Source organism: Oncorhynchus mykiss, chromosome Y (genome assembly GCF_013265735.2).
Source record: "Oncorhynchus mykiss isolate Arlee chromosome Y, USDA_OmykA_1.1, whole genome shotgun sequence".
Classification (NCBI taxonomy): Eukaryota; Metazoa; Chordata; class Actinopteri; order Salmoniformes; family Salmonidae; genus Oncorhynchus; species Oncorhynchus mykiss.
In genome coordinates, this window is record NC_048593.1 from 6043151 (window position 1) to 6058513 (window position 15363).

The window sequence follows — 15363 nt, forward strand, 5'->3', positions numbered from 1 at the left end:
AGCCGGAGGGGGAGCAGGAGCAGGGGATGGGGGTAGAAGAGGAGGGGAAGGAAGTAAATCCCAGGCCAAGGGCGTGAGCCCAGAGGATAAGGACGAACGAAAAGAAGAGGAGAAAGGAGTGACTACAGGAGAAGTGGGAAGAGAAGGAACTGGAGCGGAAGAAGGAAAGGAGAAGAATGGAAGAAAGGAAGAGCGAGAGAGAATAATAGAGGAGGGAGTGGTGGTGGAGGGGGTGCCGGTGGAAGGACCTGTGGAGGTGGAGGAGGGGGGAGGGGGTGTGAGAGAGTGGGGGGACAGCATGTCAGTTTCCTGTGTAGAGGAGATGAGAGAAATGGTGGAGGGGCTAGCGGGGAAGAGGGGTGGTGTTTCCCCGCTACCTCCTACACCAAAAAAGAAAGGAAAGAGGAGGGAGAGGGAGGGGGTTACGGACGGAGGGGGGGGGGTAGCCAAACGAGGGATGGGTGAGGGAAACGTGAATTTGTCCTCTCTTTTTTCCTCAGCCCCACAGCTTTTGGTGGAAGGTGAATCCCTGGAGGTTGTTCGGGACGATTTGACTGGGGGTTCTCAACTCCTCTTTGAGGGGGTGGGGTCCCCTAGTCTCAGCCCGGCAGCTTTCAGGGAGGAAGAAATGGAGGGTGTTGGTGGGGAACCCAGGATGCAGGGCAGTCCGAGGCCGAACACCATACCTGCATCCTGGGTTGGAGTAATGGAGGAGGACGGGGGGACGTCAGATGAGGGGAAGACGTCCCTGCCGGATGTTATGGACCAGGGGAGCATCAGGTGAGCCTCCTGTTGTTTGGGATTGTTTGGGGTTTTAGTTTGGAAAAGTTAGGTTATTTTGTGTTTAGTTTATAATATAATCTTATGATAATTTTGTTTAGTTTAAATGTAAGGGGTTTAAGAGATTTTGTTAAGAGGAGGGCGGTGTTTAGTTTTTTAGAAGGGGTGGGTTTTGACGTTTGTTTTTTGCAGGAGGTTCACCTGAGGGATGGAGGGGATGTCAAAAGGTTTAGGAGAGAGTGGGATAAGGGTTATTCGTTGTGGGGCATAGGAGGGGTGCACTCAACGGGGGTAGGGATATTGTTTGGGAATAGGGAGATTATGGTAGAGAGCACTTTTGGCGTAGTACAGGGGAGAGTTTTGGGTGTAGACATCACATATAGGGATATTAGATATAGGTTATTTGGGGTGTATGGGTCACAGGTGGCGGCAGACAGGAGGGAGATGGTGGACTGTCTGGCGCCCCTGTGTGTCACAAATAGGCACTTAGTGATAGGAGGTGATTTTAATATAGATTTGGGGATAGGGGGAGACAGTAGTGCAGGCGCCATCACCGGGCTAATGGCTTGCCATGGCCTGGTTGATGGTGGCCTGCACACTACTCCGGCAATGGTCGGTCCCACATGGCGCAACTCCAGGGGGGTTGCGCGGAGGCTCGACTATATTTTTGTATCTAGGTCTTTGGGCCGGTTGTCTGGGCGGCTGTTGCCTGTCTTCTTTTCGGACCATGACGGGGTGCTCCTGCAGGTGGGGTCGCCAGTCTGCCTCTTCGGTAGGGGGTACTGGAAACTAGATCGGGATTTACTGGATGAGCAGGTGTTTGTTAATGCTGTCACAGGGGTGTTTCGGAGGCTTGAAGGCCTCCGGCCCATGTGTGAGGGGGTGTTAGAGTGGTGGGATATAGTAAAGGTAAGGATTAGGGCCTTTATTATAGGATATGGGAAGAGGAAGAAAAGGGAGGAAAGGAGGGAGGTGGATCGTATCCAAAGGTTGCTCGAACTTGAGTACGAGGCAGGCAACCTCGGTGGTTCGATTGACTGGGAGAAATCCACAGCCCTGAAGGCGCAGCTCAGGGAGCTGCAGGAGCTGAAGGCTCGAGCTTTCCTGGAGCGTGCACATAGTGGCTTTTTAGAACATAATGAGACTTGTTCCGCTATGTTCTTTAAGTCGGTTAGGGCAAGACAGAGTAGGAAGGTAATGCATGGAGTTAGAAAAGAAGATGGTAGTGTAGTAAGTAAACCAGAGGAGATGGTCAGGGTGACAACTGATCATTTCCGAGGTTTATTTAAGGAAAGGGAAATAGATGTAGAGCAGGGAAATGTGTTTTTAGAACACTTGTCCCGGCGGTTGCCGGAGGACATTAGAGACGTGATGGAGGCCCAGATCTCACTAGAAGAGGTTGAGAGCGCTCTTAGGAGGATGGGAAAAGGGAAGGTGCCTGGGATGGATGGGCTGCCGGCGGAGTTTTACCTCAAGTTTTGGGGTATACTTGGACCGGTGGTACTCGAAGTCTTGAAGGCCATCCTCGAGACGGGTGTCCCGGGGGGTTCAATGGTAGTCGGTGTGCTGTCACTTCTTTACAAGAAGGGGGACGCAATCGACCTTGGCAACTGGCGGCCATTGACCATGCTGTGTGTAGATTACAAGTTGCTTGCAAAGGTCTTAGCGGACCGGTTGCGCACAGCACTTCCCTACGTCGTCCATGAGGATCAGACGTGCGGGGTAGAGGGACGCTCAATTAGATGGAACCTTCAGTTGATCAGGGACTCCATCGCCTGGGTTGAAGATAGAGGTCTGCCTTTAATGGTAGCAGCGCTTGATCAGGCGAAAGCCTTTGATCGCGTGAATAGATCCTTTCTATTCAGGGTATTAGGTAGATTAGGGTTTGGGGAGAAGTATATAGGATGGATCCGTACATTATATGTGGGAGCGGGGTGTCGAGTTAGCGTAAACGGTCACTTGGGTGACGTTTTTGACCTCTCGTCTGGGGTCAGGCAGGGGTGCCCGCTCTCGGCACTCCTCTTCGTTCTGTACATGGAGCCTCTGGGGGCTGCCATTAGGGCAGACACAGGGGTGGAGGGCTTGTTGATCCCTGGAAGCGGTGGGCTGCGTGTTAAGATGACGCAGTACGCCGACGACACTTCCTTGCTCCTATGCAAGGACTCGTGCCTGACAAGGTCCCTTGCCATCATTGGGGATTTCACCCGAGCGTCGGGGGCGGTTCTGAACCATGCAAAGTCTTCCGTTAAGTTTTTCGGAAGATGGCGCGGTAGAACGGATGTGCCCGGGGGGCTATCTCTCTGTGAGGGGGCCCTGAGGATTCTCGGGGTCCATTTTGAGACCTCTGGCTCAGCGACGCTGAACTGGAACATGAGGATCGCAGTGGTACAGAGGAAGCTAGCAATGTGGAAGGCTAGGTCTTTGTCTTTTATAGGTAAGGTCCTGGTCCTAAAGGTGGATGTATTGCCATCTCTATTGTATTTGGCATACATCTACCCATTGCCGGCTTGTCTGAGGAGGCCTCTAGTGAGGCTGGTGTTTCAGTTCATGTGGGGTGGCAGGTACGAGTGGGTCGCCAGGGCACGCATGCTCTGTCCCATCGGGGAGGGAGGTAGGGGGGTACCTAACATCCCCCTCAAGCTGGACACAATTTTTGTGTCCTTTGTGTTGACAGAACTGGCTCATCCGGTGATACACCCGTCCGGTTACCTCCTGCGGGTGTTCTTCTCCTACCAAGCGAGAAGCGTAATGGTGTGGTCTAACACGGGTCCTCGGGCGGAACAGCTGCCGTGGCACTTTGGCCATGCGGCCAAGTGGTTGCGTGCGCACCCCGAGGTTGAAGTTGCCCGAGTAGGTTTAGACCACAGGCACCTGTACGAAGAGGTCAGGCAGGCAGGGAGTCCTGCGCCTGTAGCGGGCATTTCGTCGGTGGTCTGGGAGGGAGTGCAGGCGCGGGGCCTGGACAACAGGCTCAAGGACCTGAATTGGTTGAGCCTCCACAAGTGTTTGCCGGTACGGTCCACCATGTACCGGCATAGCTTGGCGCGATCCCCCACCTGCCCAAGGTCTGCTTGTGGCAGGGAGGAGACTGTGCGCCATGCTTTTTGGGACTGTGCCTTTGCCGGAGTGGTATGGGCGAGGGCACGGGTGTTGATAGTTTTGGTAAGAGGTGATTTTGTGGTGACATGGGCTAGGTTAGAGAGAGGTGTAGGGAGAGCGAGGGGTACAGATAGGGATAGATTTCTGCTCTGGCTTCTCATGAGCCTCTTTAAAACGGGGGCTGTGGGAAGCCAGGCAGAATTTGGTAAAGACAGGGAGAGATTGGGGGGTGGAAGGGATATTTAGGAGGGTGGAAGGAGATTTAAGAGGTAGGATGAAGAGGGAGGAGAGGAAGTGGGGGAAACATGCGGCACGGGAGAGATGGAAAGGGGGTTTAGGGCTAGGGGTGTTAGATTGAGATTATAAGGGGATAGATTAGGGGCGGAAAGATAGGGAAAGGTAATGGTTAGGAATGACGGGGAGGGATGATGCTCCCCTGAGGTTTGTTTTTGTTTGGTGTTTTTGTAAATATGATTTTGTAAAGTATGAATGAGAAATATGATTTTGTAAAAGAATGAATGGTATTGATGGTAAATAAATTATTTTTCTAAAAAAAAAAAAAAAAAAAAAAAATCTGTTCTTATCAGTTTAATATCTGATACGTCCCCCATCGGGGGACTACATATTAAATGGATTTTTCGAACAGGGAGTCGGAAATGGGGCTTGCTCCGTCCGCTCCACGCATCGACCCGGTATTGCAGTACCTCCGGGAACGGTGCAACACTTTTCTCCCGTTGTCAAGGAAAAATGCACATTCACAAAGCTATGTAAACAGCTGGCTAGCTAGCTAGCTAGCTGGCTAGCAGAAGAAGAGAAGGAAAGAAACATTCAAACTGAAAGAAAGGCGAAGCGCTCTTCAATGGGGTCCCCCGTTTCCCGCCATTTTACTTAAAAAAAAAAAAAAAAAAAAAAAAAAAAAAAAAAATTTGGGGCCAGGATTGTGTGTGTGTGTCTCTCTCTCTCTCTCTCTCTCTCTCTCTCTCTCTCTCTCTCTCTCTCTCTCTCTCTCTCTCTCTCTCTCTCTCTCTCTCTCTCTGTGCCTCTGTGCCTCTGTGTCTGTGACCTTTCTTTTTATCCACAGACAGCCCTCGAAAACTTGGAAGAGTGGGTTCCGGGAGCACCCGCGGGAACCCTGCCTAGAGTGCACAGAGTGTGTCTCGGGCCCCGACCTCTTGACTTCCATATGACTCTGGTTTCTCTTCATTACGCACAAGCCTTTCGCCTTTTACTAAAGACTTCCGTGGAGAGGAACACTTACGAGTTCAACGTATTTTTGGAGCGGCTTTGCTTCTTGCAGAGCCCGGTATCTTGTTTCAAGAGAAATTGACAGAGATGGGCCAGGATAGTGACTTAAAGACGCATTAGCGACTTTTTCCAAAAAACACCTGCCTGTTTGTTTCCAGGGAAACGGTGGGTGGTTGGGTGGGTGGTTGAGTGAGTGAGTGAGTGGGGGTTGGAGGGAGAGAGGAGCTGGCTTTTGCCAACCCACCCGCTGAGGTCTGTCGAGACCCCCGGGGGTCCGGCGGTTTCAGGGTTCCATTTGTGGGTTATCGCTTCTCGGCCTTTTGGCTCAGATCAAGTGTAGTATCTGTTCTTATCAGTTTAATATCTGATACGTCCCCCATCGGGGGACTACATATTAAATGGATTTTTCGAACAGGGAGTCGGAAATGGGGCTTGCTCCGTCCGCTCCACGCATCGACCCGGTATTGCAGTACCTCCGGGAACGGTGCAACACTTTTCTCCCGTTGTCAAGGAAAAATGCACATTCACAAAGCTATGTAAACAGCTGGCTAGCTAGCTAGCTAGCTGGCTAGCAGAAGAAGAGAAGGAAAGAAACATTCAAACTGAAAGAAAGGCGAAGCGCTCTTCAATGGGGTCCCCCGTTTCCCGCCATTTTACTTAAAAAAAAAAAAAAAAAAAAAAAAAAAAAAAAATTTGGGGCCAGGATTGTGTGTGTGTGTCTCTCTCTCTCTCTCTCTCTCTCTCTCTCTCTCTCTCTCTCTCTCTCTCTCTCTCTCTCTCTCTCTCTCTCTCTCTCTCTCTGTGCCTCTGTGCCTCTGTGTCTGTGACCTTTCTTTTTATCCACAGACAGCCCTCGAAAACTTGGAAGAGTGGGTTCCGGGAGCACCCGCGGGAACCCTGCCTAGAGTGCACAGAGTGTGTCTCGGGCCCCGACCTCTTGACTTCCATATGACTCTGGTTTCTCTTCATTACGCACAAGCCTTTCGCCTTTTACTAAAGACTTCCGTGGAGAGGAACACTTACGAGTTCAACGTATTTTTGGAGCGGCTTTGCTTCTTGCAGAGCCCGGTATCTTGTTTCAAGAGAAATTGACAGAGATGGGCCAGGATAGTGACTTAAAGACGCATTAGCGACTTTTTCCAAAAAACACCTGCCTGTTTGTTTCCAGGGAAACGGTGGGTGGTTGGGTGGGTGGTTGAGTGAGTGAGTGAGTGGGGGTTGGAGGGAGAGAGGAGCTGGCTTTTGCCAACCCACCCGCTGAGGTCTGTCGAGACCCCCGGGGGTCCGGCGGTTTCAGGGTTCCATTTGTGGGTTATCGCTTCTCGGCCTTTTGGCTCAGATCAAGTGTAGTATCTGTTCTTATCAGTTTAATATCTGATACGTCCCCCATCGGGGGACTACATATTAAATGGATTTTTCGAACAGGGAGTCGGAAATGGGGCTTGCTCCGTCCGCTCCACGCATCGACCCGGTATTGCAGTACCTCCGGGAACGGTGCAACACTTTTCTCCCGTTGTCAAGGAAAAATGCACATTCACAAAGCTATGTAAACAGCTGGCTAGCTAGCTAGCTAGCTGGCTAGCAGAAGAAGAGAAGGAAAGAAACATTCAAACTGAAAGAAAGGCGAAGCGCTCTTCAATGGGGTCCCCCGTTTCCCGCCATTTTACTTAAAAAAAAAAAAAAAAAAAAAAAAAAAAAAAAATTTGGGGCCAGGATTGTGTGTGTGTGTCTCTCTCTCTCTCTCTCTCTCTCTCTCTCTCTCTCTCTCTCTCTCTCTCTCTCTCTCTCTCTCTCTCTCTCTCTCTCTCTCTGTGCCTCTGTGCCTCTGTGTCTGTGACCTTTCTTTTATCCACAGACAGCCCTCGAAAACTTGGAAGAGTGGGTTCCGGGAGCACCCGCGGGAACCCTGCCTAGAGTGCACAGAGTGTGTCTCGGGCCCCGACCTCTTGACTTCCATATGACTCTGGTTTCTCTTCATTACGCACAAGCCTTTCGCCTTTTACTAAAGACTTCCGTGGAGAGGAACACTTACGAGTTCAACGTATTTTTGGAGCGGCTTTGCTTCTTGCAGAGCCCGGTATCTTGTTTCAAGAGAAATTGACAGAGATGGGCCAGGATAGTGACTTAAAGACGCATTAGCGACTTTTTCCAAAAAACACCTGCCTGTTTGTTTCCAGGGAAACGGTGGGTGGTTGGGTGGGTGGTTGAGTGAGTGAGTGAGTGGGGGTTGGAGGGAGAGAGGAGCTGGCTTTTGCCAACCCACCCGCTGAGGTCTGTCGAGACCCCCGGGGGTCCGGCGGTTTCAGGGTTCCATTTGTGGGTTATCGCTTCTCGGCCTTTTGGCTCAGATCAAGTGTAGTATCTGTTCTTATCAGTTTAATATCTGATACGTCCCCCATCGGGGGACTACATATTAAATGGATTTTTCGAACAGGGAGTCGGAAATGGGGCTTGCTCCGTCCGCTCCACGCATCGACCCGGTATTGCAGTACCTCCGGGAACGGTGCAACACTTTTCTCCCGTTGTCAAGGAAAAATGCACATTCACAAAGCTATGTAAACAGCTGGCTAGCTAGCTAGCTAGCTGGCTAGCAGAAGAAGAGAAGGAAAGAAACATTCAAACTGAAAGAAAGGCGAAGCGCTCTTCAATGGGGTCCCCCGTTTCCCGCCATTTTACTTAAAAAAAAAAAAAAAAAAAAAAAAAATAAAAAAAATTTGGGGCCAGGATTGTGTGTGTGTGTCTCTCTCTCTCTCTCTCTCTCTCTCTCTCTCTCTCTCTCTCTCTCTCTCTCTCTCTCTCTCTCTCTCTCTCTCTCTCTCTCTGTGCCTCTGTGCCTCTGTGTCTGTGACCTTTCTTTTTATCCACAGACAGCCCTCGAAAACTTGGAAGAGTGGGTTCCGGGAGCACCCGCGGGAACCCTGCCTAGAGTGCACAGAGTGTGTCTCGGGCCCCGACCTCTTGACTTCCATATGACTCTGGTTTCTCTTCATTACGCACAAGCCTTTCGCCTTTTACTAAAGACTTCCGTGGAGAGGAACACTTACGAGTTCAACGTATTTTTGGAGCGGCTTTGCTTCTTGCAGAGCCCGGTATCTTGTTTCAAGAGAAATTGACAGAGATGGGCCAGGATAGTGACTTAAAGACGCATTAGCGACTTTTTCCAAAAAACACCTGCCTGTTTGTTTCCAGGGAAACGGTGGGTGGTTGGGTGGGTGGTTGAGTGAGTGAGTGAGTGGGGGTTGGAGGGAGAGAGGAGCTGGCTTTTGCCAACCCACCCGCTGAGGTCTGTCGAGACCCCCGGGGGTCCGGCGGTTTCAGGGTTCCATTTGTGGGTTATCGCTTCTCGGCCTTTTGGCTCAGATCAAGTGTAGTATCTGTTCTTATCAGTTTAATATCTGATACGTCCCCCATCGGGGGACTACATATTAAATGGATTTTTCGAACAGGGAGTCGGAAATGGGGCTTGCTCCGTCCGCTCCACGCATCGACCCGGTATTGCAGTACCTCCGGGAACGGTGCAACACTTTTCTCCCGTTGTCAAGGAAAAATGCACATTCACAAAGCTATGTAAACAGCTGGCTAGCTAGCTAGCTAGCTGGCTAGCAGAAGAAGAGAAGGAAAGAAACATTCAAACTGAAAGAAAGGCGAAGCGCTCTTCAATGGGGTCCCCCGTTTCCCGCCATTTTACTTAAAAAAAAAAAAAAAAAAAAAAAAAAATAAAAAAATTTGGGGCCAGGATTGTGTGTGTGTGTCTCTCTCTCTCTCTCTCTCTCTCTCTCTCTCTCTCTCTCTCTCTCTCTCTCTCTCTCTCTCTCTCTCTCTCTCTCTCTCTCTCTGTGCCTCTGTGCCTCTGTGTCTGTGACCTTTCTTTTTATCCACAGACAGCCCTCGAAAACTTGGAAGAGTGGGTTCCGGGAGCACCCGCGGGAACCCTGCCTAGAGTGCACAGAGTGTGTCTCGGGCCCCGACCTCTTGACTTCCATATGACTCTGGTTTCTCTTCATTACGCACAAGCCTTTCGCCTTTTACTAAAGACTTCCGTGGAGAGGAACACTTACGAGTTCAACGTATTTTTGGAGCGGCTTTGCTTCTTGCAGAGCCCGGTATCTTGTTTCAAGAGAAATTGACAGAGATGGGCCAGGATAGTGACTTAAAGACGCATTAGCGACTTTTTCCAAAAAACACCTGCCTGTTTGTTTCCAGGGAAACGGTGGGTGGTTGGGTGGGTGGTTGAGTGAGTGAGTGAGTGGGGGTTGGAGGGAGAGAGGAGCTGGCTTTTGCCAACCCACCCGCTGAGGTCTGTCGAGACCCCCGGGGGTCCGGCGGTTTCAGGGTTCCATTTGTGGGTTATCGCTTCTCGGCCTTTTGGCTCAGATCAAGTGTAGTATCTGTTCTTATCAGTTTAATATCTGATACGTCCCCCATCGGGGGACTACATATTAAATGGATTTTTCGAACAGGGAGTCGGAAATGGGGCTTGCTCCGTCCGCTCCACGCATCGACCCGGTATTGCAGTACCTCCGGGAACGGTGCAACACTTTTCTCCCGTTGTCAAGGAAAAATGCACATTCACAAAGCTATGTAAACAGCTGGCTAGCTAGCTAGCTAGCTGGCTAGCAGAAGAAGAGAAGGAAAGAAACATTCAAACTGAAAGAAAGGCGAAGCGCTCTTCAATGGGGTCCCCCGTTTCCCGCCATTTTACTTAAAAAAAAAAAAAAAAAAAAAAAAAAAAAAAAAATTTGGGGCCAGGATTGTGTGTGTGTGTCTCTCTCTCTCTCTCTCTCTCTCTCTCTCTCTCTCTCTCTCTCTCTCTCTCTCTCTCTCTCTCTCTCTCTCTCTCTCTCTCTCTGTGCCTCTGTGCCTCTGTGTCTGTGACCTTTCTTTTTATCCACAGACAGCCCTCGAAAACTTGGAAGAGTGGGTTCCGGGAGCACCCGCGGGAACCCTGCCTAGAGTGCACAGAGTGTGTCTCGGGCCCCGACCTCTTGACTTCCATATGACTCTGGTTTCTCTTCATTACGCACAAGCCTTTCGCCTTTTACTAAAGACTTCCGTGGAGAGGAACACTTACGAGTTCAACGTATTTTTGGAGCGGCTTTGCTTCTTGCAGAGCCCGGTATCTTGTTTCAAGAGAAATTGACAGAGATGGGCCAGGATAGTGACTTAAAGACGCATTAGCGACTTTTTCCAAAAAACACCTGCCTGTTTGTTTCCAGGGAAACGGTGGGTGGTTGGGTGGGTGGTTGAGTGAGTGAGTGAGTGGGGGTTGGAGGGAGAGAGGAGCTGGCTTTTGCCAACCCACCCGCTGAGGTCTGTCGAGACCCCCGGGGGTCCGGCGGTTTCAGGGTTCCATTTGTGGGTTATCGCTTCTCGGCCTTTTGGCTCAGATCAAGTGTAGTATCTGTTCTTATCAGTTTAATATCTGATACGTCCCCCATCGGGGGACTACATATTAAATGGATTTTTCGAACAGGGAGTCGGAAATGGGGCTTGCTCCGTCCGCTCCACGCATCGACCCGGTATTGCAGTACCTCCGGGAACGGTGCAACACTTTTCTCCCGTTGTCAAGGAAAAATGCACATTCACAAAGCTATGTAAACAGCTGGCTAGCTAGCTAGCTAGCTGGCTAGCAGAAGAAGAGAAGGAAAGAAACATTCAAACTGAAAGAAAGGCGAAGCGCTCTTCAATGGGGTCCCCCGTTTCCCGCCATTTTACTTAAAAAAAAAAAAAAAAAAAAAAAAAAAAAAAAATTTGGGGCCAGGATTGTGTGTGTGTGTCTCTCTCTCTCTCTCTCTCTCTCTCTCTCTCTCTCTCTCTCTCTCTCTCTCTCTCTCTCTCTCTCTCTCTCTCTCTCTCTCTGTGCCTCTGTGCCTCTGTGTCTGTGACCTTTCTTTTTATCCACAGACAGCCCTCGAAAACTTGGAAGAGTGGGTTCCGGGAGCACCCGCGGGAACCCTGCCTAGAGTGCACAGAGTGTGTCTCGGGCCCCGACCTCTTGACTTCCATATGACTCTGGTTTCTCTTCATTACGCACAAGCCTTTCGCCTTTTACTAAAGACTTCCGTGGAGAGGAACACTTACGAGTTCAACGTATTTTTGGAGCGGCTTTGCTTCTTGCAGAGCCCGGTATCTTGTTTCAAGAGAAATTGACAGAGATGGGCCAGGATAGTGACTTAAAGACGCATTAGCGACTTTTTCCAAAAAACACCTGCCTGTTTGTTTCCAGGGAAACGGTGGGTGGTTGGGTGGGTGGTTGAGTGAGTGAGTGAGTGGGGGTTGGAGGGAGAGAGGAGCTGGCTTTTGCCAACCCACCCGCTGAGGTCTGTCGAGACCCCCGGGGGTCCGGCGGTTTCAGGGTTCCATTTGTGGGTTATCGCTTCTCGGCCTTTTGGCTCAGATCAAGTGTAGTATCTGTTCTTATCAGTTTAATATCTGATACGTCCCCCATCGGGGGACTACATATTAAATGGATTTTTCGAACAGGGAGTCGGAAATGGGGCTTGCTCCGTCCGCTCCACGCATCGACCCGGTATTGCAGTACCTCCGGGAACGGTGCAACACTTTTCTCCCGTTGTCAAGGAAAAATGCACATTCACAAAGCTATGTAAACAGCTGGCTAGCTAGCTAGCTAGCTGGCTAGCAGAAGAAGAGAAGGAAAGAAACATTCAAACTGAAAGAAAGGCGAAGCGCTCTTCAATGGGGTCCCCCGTTTCCCGCCATTTTACTTAAAAAAAAAAAAAAAAAAAAAAAAAAAAAAAAATTTGGGGCCAGGATTGTGTGTGTGTGTCTCTCTCTCTCTCTCTCTCTCTCTCTCTCTCTCTCTCTCTCTCTCTCTCTCTCTCTCTCTCTCTCTCTCTCTCTCTCTCTCTGTGCCTCTGTGCCTCTGTGTCTGTGACCTTTCTTTTTATCCACAGACAGCCCTCGAAAACTTGGAAGAGTGGGTTCCGGGAGCACCCGCGGGAACCCTGCCTAGAGTGCACAGAGTGTGTCTCGGGCCCCGACCTCTTGACTTCCATATGACTCTGGTTTCTCTTCATTACGCACAAGCCTTTCGCCTTTTACTAAAGACTTCCGTGGAGAGGAACACTTACGAGTTCAACGTATTTTTGGAGCGGCTTTGCTTCTTGCAGAGCCCGGTATCTTGTTTCAAGAGAAATTGACAGAGATGGGCCAGGATAGTGACTTAAAGACGCATTAGCGACTTTTTCCAAAAAACACCTGCCTGTTTGTTTCCAGGGAAACGGTGGGTGGTTGGGTGGGTGGTTGAGTGAGTGAGTGAGTGGGGGTTGGAGGGAGAGAGGAGCTGGCTTTTGCCAACCCACCCGCTGAGGTCTGTCGAGACCCCCGGGGGTCCGGCGGTTTCAGGGTTCCATTTGTGGGTTATCGCTTCTCGGCCTTTTGGCTCAGATCAAGTGTAGTATCTGTTCTTATCAGTTTAATATCTGATACGTCCCCCATCGGGGGACTACATATTAAATGGATTTTTCGAACAGGGAGTCGGAAATGGGGCTTGCTCCGTCCGCTCCACGCATCGACCCGGTATTGCAGTACCTCCGGGAACGGTGCAACACTTTTCTCCCGTTGTCAAGGAAAAATGCACATTCACAAAGCTATGTAAACAGCTGGCTAGCTAGCTAGCTAGCTGGCTAGCAGAAGAAGAGAAGGAAAGAAACATTCAAACTGAAAGAAAGGCGAAGCGCTCTTCAATGGGGTCCCCCGTTTCCCGCCATTTTACTTAAAAAAAAAAAAAAAAAAAAAAAAAAAAAAAAAATTTGGGGCCAGGATTGTGTGTGTGTGTCTCTCTCTCTCTCTCTCTCTCTCTCTCTCTCTCTCTCTCTCTCTCTCTCTCTCTCTCTCTCTCTCTCTCTCTCTCTCTCTCTCTCTCTCTGTGCCTCTGTGCCTCTGTGTCTGTGACCTTTCTTTTTATCCACAGACAGCCCTCGAAAACTTGGAAGAGTGGGTTCCGGGAGCACCCGCGGGAACCCTGCCTAGAGTGCACAGAGTGTGTCTCGGGCCCCGACCTCTTGACTTCCATATGACTCTGGTTTCTCTTCATTACGCACAAGCCTTTCGCCTTTTACTAAAGACTTCCGTGGAGAGGAACACTTACGAGTTCAACGTATTTTTGGAGCGGCTTTGCTTCTTGCAGAGCCCGGTATCTTGTTTCAAGAGAAATTGACAGAGATGGGCCAGGATAGTGACTTAAAGACGCATTAGCGACTTTTTCCAAAAAACACCTGCCTGTTTGTTTCCAGGGAAACGGTGGGTGGTTGGGTGGGTGGTTGAGTGAGTGAGTGAGTGGGGGTTGGAGGGAGAGAGGAGCTGGCTTTTGCCAACCCACCCGCTGAGGTCTGTCGAGACCCCCGGGGGTCCGGCGGTTTCAGGGTTCCATTTGTGGGTTATCGCTTCTCGGCCTTTTGGCTCAGATCAAGTGTAGTATCTGTTCTTATCAGTTTAATATCTGATACGTCCCCCATCGGGGGACTACATATTAAATGGATTTTTCGAACAGGGAGTCGGAAATGGGGCTTGCTCCGTCCGCTCCACGCATCGACCCGGTATTGCAGTACCTCCGGGAACGGTGCAAACACTTTTCTCCCGTTGTCAAGGAAAAATGCACATTCACAAAGCTATGTAAACAGCTGGCTAGCTAGCTAGCTAGCTGGCTAGCAGAAGAAGAGAAGGAAAGAAACATTCAAACTGAAAGAAAGGCGAAGCGCTCTTCAATGGGGTCCCCCGTTTCCCGCCATTTTACTTAAAAAAAAAAAAAAAAAAAAAAAAAAAAAAAAAAATTTGGGGCCAGGATTGTGTGTGTGTGTCTCTCTCTCTCTCTCTCTCTCTCTCTCTCTCTCTCTCTCTCTCTCTCTCTCTCTCTCTCTCTCTCTCTCTCTCTCTCTCTCTCTGTGCCTCTGTGCCTCTGTGTCTGTGACCTTTCTTTTTATCCACAGACAGCCCTCGAAAACTTGGAAGAGTGGGTTCCGGGAGCACCCGCGGGAACCCTGCCTAGAGTGCACAGAGTGTGTCTCGGGCCCCGACCTCTTGACTTCCATATGACTCTGGTTTCTCTTCATTACGCACAAGCCTTTCGCCTTTTACTAAAGACTTCCGTGGAGAGGAACACTTACGAGTTCAACGTATTTTTGGAGCGGCTTTGCTTCTTGCAGAGCCCGGTATCTTGTTTCAAGAGAAATTGACAGAGATGGGCCAGGATAGTGACTTAAAGACGCATTAGCGACTTTTTCCAAAAAACACCTGCCTGTTTGTTTCCAGGGAAACGGTGGGTGGTTGGGTGGGTGGTTGAGTGAGTGAGTGAGTGGGGGTTGGAGGGAGAGAGGAGCTGGCTTTTGCCAACCCACCCGCTGAGGTCTGTCGAGACCCCCGGGGGTCCGGCGGTTTCAGGGTTCCATTTGTGGGTTATCGCTTCTCGGCCTTTTGGCTCAGATCAAGTGTAGTATCTGTTCTTATCAGTTTAATATCTGATACGTCCCCCATCGGGGGACTACATATTAAATGGATTTTTCGAACAGGGAGTCGGAAATGGGGCTTGCTCCGTCCGCTCCACGCATCGACCCGGTATTGCAGTACCTCCGGGAACGGTGCAACACTTTTCTCCCGTTGTCAAGGAAAAATGCACATTCACAAAGCTATGTAAACAGCTGGCTAGCTAGCTAGCTAGCTGGCTAGCAGAAGAAGAGAAGGAAAGAAACATTCAAACTGAAAGAAAGGCGAAGCGCTCTTCAATGGGGTCCCCCGTTTCCCGCCATTTTACTTAAAAAAAAAAAAAAAAAAAAAAAAAAAAAAAAATTTGGGGCCAGGATTGTGTGTGTGTGTCTCTCTCTCTCTCTCTCTCTCTCTCTCTCTCTCTCTCTCTCTCCTCTCTCTCTCTCTCTCTCTCTCTCTCTCTCTCTCTCTCTCTCTCTCTGTGCCTCTGTGCCTCTGTGTCTGTGACCTTTCTTTTTATCCACAGACAGCCCTCGAAAACTTGGAAGAGTGGGTTCCGGGAGCACCCGCGGGAACCCTGCCTAGAGTGCACAGAGTGTGTCTCGGGCCCCGACCTCTTGACTTCCATATGACTCTGGTTTCTCTTCATTACGCACAAGCCTTTCGCCTTTTACTAAAGACTTCCGTGGAGAGGAACACTTACGAGTTCAACGTATTTTTGGAGCGGCTTTGCTTCTTGCAGAGCCCGGTATCTTGTTTCAAGAGAAATTGACAGAGATGGGCCAGGATAGTGACTTA

General features: G+C 50.0%; 22 non-coding genes across 22 annotated transcripts; all 22 read left to right on the forward strand.

The window, feature by feature from the left end:
* Nucleotides 1-4417: 4417 nt before the first annotated feature.
* On the forward strand, nucleotides 4418-4605 carry LOC118945533. The gene has a single exon (XR_005040670.1). It is a non-coding gene; the product is annotated as a U2 spliceosomal RNA (small nuclear RNA).
* Nucleotides 4606-5063: 458 nt separating this feature from the next.
* LOC118945589 lies at nucleotides 5064-5180 on the forward strand. The gene has a single exon (XR_005040704.1). It is a non-coding gene; the product is annotated as a U5 spliceosomal RNA (small nuclear RNA).
* Nucleotides 5181-5428: 248 nt separating this feature from the next.
* On the forward strand, nucleotides 5429-5619 carry LOC118945466. The gene has a single exon (XR_005040611.1). It is a non-coding gene; the product is annotated as a U2 spliceosomal RNA (small nuclear RNA).
* A 454-nt stretch (nucleotides 5620-6073) lies between these two features.
* On the forward strand, nucleotides 6074-6190 carry LOC118945590. The gene has a single exon (XR_005040705.1). It is a non-coding gene; the product is annotated as a U5 spliceosomal RNA (small nuclear RNA).
* Nucleotides 6191-6438: 248 nt separating this feature from the next.
* Nucleotides 6439-6629, forward strand: LOC118945467. The gene has a single exon (XR_005040612.1). It is a non-coding gene; the product is annotated as a U2 spliceosomal RNA (small nuclear RNA).
* A 453-nt stretch (nucleotides 6630-7082) lies between these two features.
* Nucleotides 7083-7199, forward strand: LOC118945591. The gene has a single exon (XR_005040706.1). It is a non-coding gene; the product is annotated as a U5 spliceosomal RNA (small nuclear RNA).
* A 248-nt stretch (nucleotides 7200-7447) lies between these two features.
* Nucleotides 7448-7638, forward strand: LOC118945468. The gene has a single exon (XR_005040613.1). It is a non-coding gene; the product is annotated as a U2 spliceosomal RNA (small nuclear RNA).
* Nucleotides 7639-8094: 456 nt separating this feature from the next.
* On the forward strand, nucleotides 8095-8211 carry LOC118945592. Its single transcript, XR_005040707.1, has one exon. It is a non-coding gene; the product is annotated as a U5 spliceosomal RNA (small nuclear RNA).
* Nucleotides 8212-8459: 248 nt separating this feature from the next.
* LOC118945470 lies at nucleotides 8460-8650 on the forward strand. The gene has a single exon (XR_005040615.1). It is a non-coding gene; the product is annotated as a U2 spliceosomal RNA (small nuclear RNA).
* Nucleotides 8651-9108: 458 nt separating this feature from the next.
* Nucleotides 9109-9225, forward strand: LOC118945593. Its single transcript, XR_005040708.1, has one exon. It is a non-coding gene; the product is annotated as a U5 spliceosomal RNA (small nuclear RNA).
* A 248-nt stretch (nucleotides 9226-9473) lies between these two features.
* Nucleotides 9474-9664, forward strand: LOC118945471. Its single transcript, XR_005040616.1, has one exon. It is a non-coding gene; the product is annotated as a U2 spliceosomal RNA (small nuclear RNA).
* Nucleotides 9665-10121: 457 nt separating this feature from the next.
* On the forward strand, nucleotides 10122-10238 carry LOC118945594. The gene has a single exon (XR_005040709.1). It is a non-coding gene; the product is annotated as a U5 spliceosomal RNA (small nuclear RNA).
* Nucleotides 10239-10486: 248 nt separating this feature from the next.
* LOC118945472 lies at nucleotides 10487-10677 on the forward strand. Its single transcript, XR_005040617.1, has one exon. It is a non-coding gene; the product is annotated as a U2 spliceosomal RNA (small nuclear RNA).
* Nucleotides 10678-11131: 454 nt separating this feature from the next.
* Nucleotides 11132-11248, forward strand: LOC118945595. Its single transcript, XR_005040710.1, has one exon. It is a non-coding gene; the product is annotated as a U5 spliceosomal RNA (small nuclear RNA).
* Nucleotides 11249-11496: 248 nt separating this feature from the next.
* LOC118945473 lies at nucleotides 11497-11687 on the forward strand. The gene has a single exon (XR_005040618.1). It is a non-coding gene; the product is annotated as a U2 spliceosomal RNA (small nuclear RNA).
* Nucleotides 11688-12141: 454 nt separating this feature from the next.
* LOC118945596 lies at nucleotides 12142-12258 on the forward strand. The gene has a single exon (XR_005040711.1). It is a non-coding gene; the product is annotated as a U5 spliceosomal RNA (small nuclear RNA).
* Nucleotides 12259-12506: 248 nt separating this feature from the next.
* Nucleotides 12507-12697, forward strand: LOC118945474. Its single transcript, XR_005040619.1, has one exon. It is a non-coding gene; the product is annotated as a U2 spliceosomal RNA (small nuclear RNA).
* A 463-nt stretch (nucleotides 12698-13160) lies between these two features.
* Nucleotides 13161-13277, forward strand: LOC118945598. The gene has a single exon (XR_005040713.1). It is a non-coding gene; the product is annotated as a U5 spliceosomal RNA (small nuclear RNA).
* A 248-nt stretch (nucleotides 13278-13525) lies between these two features.
* LOC118945517 lies at nucleotides 13526-13716 on the forward strand. The gene has a single exon (XR_005040662.1). It is a non-coding gene; the product is annotated as a U2 spliceosomal RNA (small nuclear RNA).
* A 459-nt stretch (nucleotides 13717-14175) lies between these two features.
* On the forward strand, nucleotides 14176-14292 carry LOC118945599. Its single transcript, XR_005040714.1, has one exon. It is a non-coding gene; the product is annotated as a U5 spliceosomal RNA (small nuclear RNA).
* A 248-nt stretch (nucleotides 14293-14540) lies between these two features.
* Nucleotides 14541-14731, forward strand: LOC118945476. The gene has a single exon (XR_005040621.1). It is a non-coding gene; the product is annotated as a U2 spliceosomal RNA (small nuclear RNA).
* Nucleotides 14732-15194: 463 nt separating this feature from the next.
* On the forward strand, nucleotides 15195-15311 carry LOC118945600. Its single transcript, XR_005040715.1, has one exon. It is a non-coding gene; the product is annotated as a U5 spliceosomal RNA (small nuclear RNA).
* The last annotated feature ends 52 nt before the right edge of the window (nucleotides 15312-15363 follow it).